The sequence below is a fragment of the Aplysia californica genome, unplaced genomic scaffold (genome assembly GCF_000002075.1).
Source record: "Aplysia californica isolate F4 #8 unplaced genomic scaffold, AplCal3.0 scaffold00088, whole genome shotgun sequence".
Classification (NCBI taxonomy): Eukaryota; Metazoa; Mollusca; class Gastropoda; order Aplysiida; family Aplysiidae; genus Aplysia; species Aplysia californica.
Genome location: NW_004797358.1, coordinates 833751 through 837941, shown reverse-complemented (window position 1 = coordinate 837941; position 4191 = coordinate 833751). Strand labels below are relative to the sequence as shown.

General features: G+C 42.1%; 1 protein-coding gene across 1 annotated transcript in view; it reads left to right on the top strand.

The window, feature by feature from the left end:
* The first annotated feature begins 203 nt into the window (after positions 1-203).
* LOC101846868 (UPF0764 protein C16orf89 homolog) overlaps positions 204-4191 on the top strand; it is a 43758-nt gene continuing 39770 nt past the window's right edge. Inside the window, exon 1 of the mRNA XM_005094708.3 lies at positions 204-437. The gene's annotated coding sequence lies outside the window, so the exon portion shown is untranslated. The remainder of the gene's footprint in view (positions 438-4191) is intronic.

Below are 4191 nucleotides of genomic sequence, written 5' to 3'. Positions count from 1 at the left end.
TTCCGAAATCGTGGGTCGATTCGTGCTAGACATAATGCAGGCTATTACTATTAGCACCCGCTCTTCACTGAAGAGAGACCGAAAATACAAAGTCATCTCCGATTCCGCGTCTGCCAACCAACGACGTGGCTGCGAAGTTGGAGCGACCAATCGGAGGGCCGCAGCGCCGGGGGAATTTCGGAAGTGCTCGCGCGAAGTTTCCTCCTGTGACAGAAGAGTGGTAGTGCCTCTACACTGGCATGTCAGCCGCCTCCGCTCCTACGCCATGGCGGCCGACGTAATGTTGCAATAAATAAGCTCATCAAAATCAGGACGTTCGCCTTCCTCTGCTGTATTTGCAGCAGTGACTTAAGGGTCGGGCTAATAACTTGAAGGACTGGGAGACTCTTGGGTGATACACAACTCCCACTCACGCTTGAACACCCTGCAGAGCCCAGGTGAGTGAGTACTTGCGCACGTGCTGGTCCTTAAAAAAAGATGCCTTCCACCCACGCGGCTTTGAGTTTAAATGAAATTGTTTTTCTTAACTTCTGCATTTAACCAACTATTGGAAAATCGATTATGTATTGAAAGGACTTCTTTTCTGCTTAAGTTGGTCAGCTCTTACATATTAATCCCGTCGACCTCCATTAGTTTCCCCCATTGAAAATAACACAAAACTGTACTTGCTCTTTTTTTACTTGATTATTTATTTTGAAATAGTAGAGATTCAGTTTGGAACTTGGTAAACAATAAATTACGTCTTTGAAATTCACCAAAACGATCTCAAATGCTGTTAAAAAGAAGACATTCTTTTTTAAAAATACATTTCAACGCACGGATTTTTTTTCAGGGGACCATTGAAATAACAGCGCTAACGATGGTCTCACATGGACCACGTGGGTCGGCGTTGGAACTATCCAAACTTCTAAAGTGAAAAACAGCAATAATCCGCTTTCGATATCAGCCTGAATACCTGACACCACTGTCTTGGAATTACTTGACACTTGATATCTGGACTTAATCAATAAATATAGATACGGCTTTCGATGATTCTGAATCCTCAATGCCAGAAATGTGGCTAAAAAAAAAAAATAATTTAAAAAATGAGACATTCTTTTTTAACATACGCGGTTATATATGTTAGTCGTAAGATTTTCAAACGAATATAAACTATCGAGACAGAACAGATTTTGTTTCAAAGACGATCCTTGATGAGATTAAGTCTTCGTGGAACACATTTTTACAACGCATAGGTGTGCATGTATGTATCGTTAGCAGAAAATAAGTCTCACTGAGCTTCATTTGGATAGTTTATCAAGCGTAGATAGGTTCTCTAAGGCCCCATTTACACGTACAGTTCACTAAATTTTAAAAAAAGATCAGATTTCCGTGATCAGCGACCCAAAATTAGTCAAAATCACGCGGGGAACACAATTTAATACCTGATTACCAAGTTAATGTTTTTGTTGGCGTGTTTGATGTTTCGTCAAGGACTGACACTTTAAGGATTTTAAAAATGTACGTCTAAACGGAACTTCTCTCGTCGACAAACTTTCAGCTCAGCGATGACCCAGATCTAGCGTTTGCTGATTAAACTGTCAGTTTGTCGATGAATGAACTGCACGTCTAAAGGGGGCCTAAGTTTCACTCTTATGATTAGAGCGACTCAAACAGTAACCCACAAGAGCAGCCTCCCACTGTTCTCTGAATTATGAATGTAACGCATTCCTGTTTAAAAGGCGATCCGGTCTTTTTACACAATATTATTTCTAGCTCTTTCATGGCGTTTCCATACCTGGTCTCTCTCTCTCTCTCTCTCTCTCTCTCTCTCTCTCTCTCTCTCTCTCTCTCCCCCTCCCACCCCCTCCCACTAAAAAGCGGAGTGGAATCTGACTTTTTTTTTCCAGGAATAAGCACCGTTTTTGAAATGGCTGGTTTGTGCTCATCAGAGCATTACACTTCCCTAGTTAAACCGTAAGCGCGTCCGTTCCTCTCCGACACTATTTCCCTCCACTGAGTCATCATTACCACTATATCGTTGGTCGACTGGCGTCAGTATCCCCCCCTCCCCGTACTGGATGTTATAGCTACCAGATTCACCAGGCACCGCGCCGAGATATTGACATTTTGCTCTGACATTTGCCATTATTAGCGCCGCGGACTATGAGCGAATTCCTGTTCCTTCCAAATTTCACTTAACTGTCCTCAGTAGCCTATTACCACTCCTTTCTCTCTTGTCTTTTTCTTTTCGCCCGTCCCTGACATTCTTTCTCATTTATCCCAATTCCCCCTCCCTACCCCCTCTCTCCATCTGTCTAGCTGTCTATCTGTCTATCTGTCTATCGGTCTATCTATCTACCTATCTATCTATCTATCTATCTATCTATCTATCTATCTATCTATCTATCTATCTACCTATCTATCTCACACACACGCACTCACGCACACGCACGCACGCACACACACATACACACACACGCACACACACACCCACACCCACAACACATTTAGACACAACCTTATATACATCTAAAAATTAAATACACTCACACACACACACACACACACACACACACACACACACACACACACACACACACACACACAAATATGTGCATGGATATATTATTTATGTTTATATGTACTTGTGTGTGTAATAACAATTGATCATCCATTTATATGGTTATGTGATAACAAACAGATAGATAGATAGATAGATAGATAGATAGATAGATAGATAGATAGATAGATAGATATAAAATATAAGGATGTGTGGACAGAAAGATAAATAAGTAGGTAAACCTGCCCCTTTAGCCTCGCTTGTTCCAATTTTAAATAACAAGTCGGAACTGTTCAGTTTCACAAAAGAAAATTTAAAGTTAAAGCACTCTCCTTCTTACCTTTCGCACACAAAAGCCATCACTTCTTGACTTGTCAAATATATGCTGTGGGGTTTTTTTCTTCTTTTTCCGTTCCCCTGCTAAATCTCAGATGTAGTTGCCTGCTGGTTCTTCAACGTATTTTTAATCTAAGTATAACTATAACAGCAGCGCTATAAAGAGTAAGGAGCAGGCGCGGTTCATTCACTGGGCAAGACCGGCGGCGCCGGTCAGATTTTGTCGACGGTACAGTAGAAAAGATAGATTTCTGACGATAATTGTAATTTAGTTTTAAGTAAATCCACATTAATATCTAATCAACGTTAAAAAAACAACAACACTCGGCCGATTTGCAGGCGCTCTGAGAAACAATAGTGATTCTTTGGTGTGTTGTCGCACTACAAGGACTTGTTCCTTCATCTTTTGTCTATCACGCCGGCTCGTATGATCGCCCATCACAATCTGAAACTTATCTGCGCGAGGCCTCGGGGCGCGAGACGAATAGCGCCCGCGCGGCAGTGACGTCAGCCTCCAGGCGAATTCAGTTTTTGTCCAGAGAGCTAAAAAGACGGCTTCTAATTGCCAATTGGCCTCTCTGTTACTTACAATGAAGGACACGTCTGCATTACTAATCCATATTATTTAATATAATTTCATCAGTTACATTCATCATTGAACCTGTCCCTTATTGCTGCTTGTACATCAATTGTTAGCATAATTATTTCTATTGCGTTTTACATTACAACCCATGTTTCTGTTTTGTGTTCTCTTGGTCACCTATTTCACGGAGTTCCCTTACTTGGCCAGGACCCTGGACCGGCGATCCTTCGTTCCGCCCAGTAATGTTAGAGAGGGAATTTTAACGAGGACAGTGAAGCGCCCCGTTCAGCTGTCAGGGTCTGGGCCTAAAATAATACACCCTCCTCCTACCGTGCCCCTTTTCCCTTTCCCCTTTCTTTGCCGTTTCCCCCTTTCCACCTTTACCCCAGCTAGACTCAATTTCTAAAATTATCATTTGACACAGTTCTCTAAGAGCAGTGATCTGAGAGCAGAGAAGAACAAAGAAGAGCAGAACCTTTGAATCGGATCGGAAATTGTGGGCTAAATTTGTTCAATGTGTATGTGATTGTGAGTCTAGTACAGTGTACAGTATCTTATTCTAGACTTCATCTGCGTGGGACAGCGTCATTGGAAAGGTATCAATTGGCAGCACACAAGTTTTATATTTTTACATAGTGAGTGCACGTCAAGACTTTGCATGCGTGTGTCTGAAAAGTGGGTCTTTGGGTGATGTGCAGGGGGCAGGGCTAAGAAGTGGTTGCTTCTCATG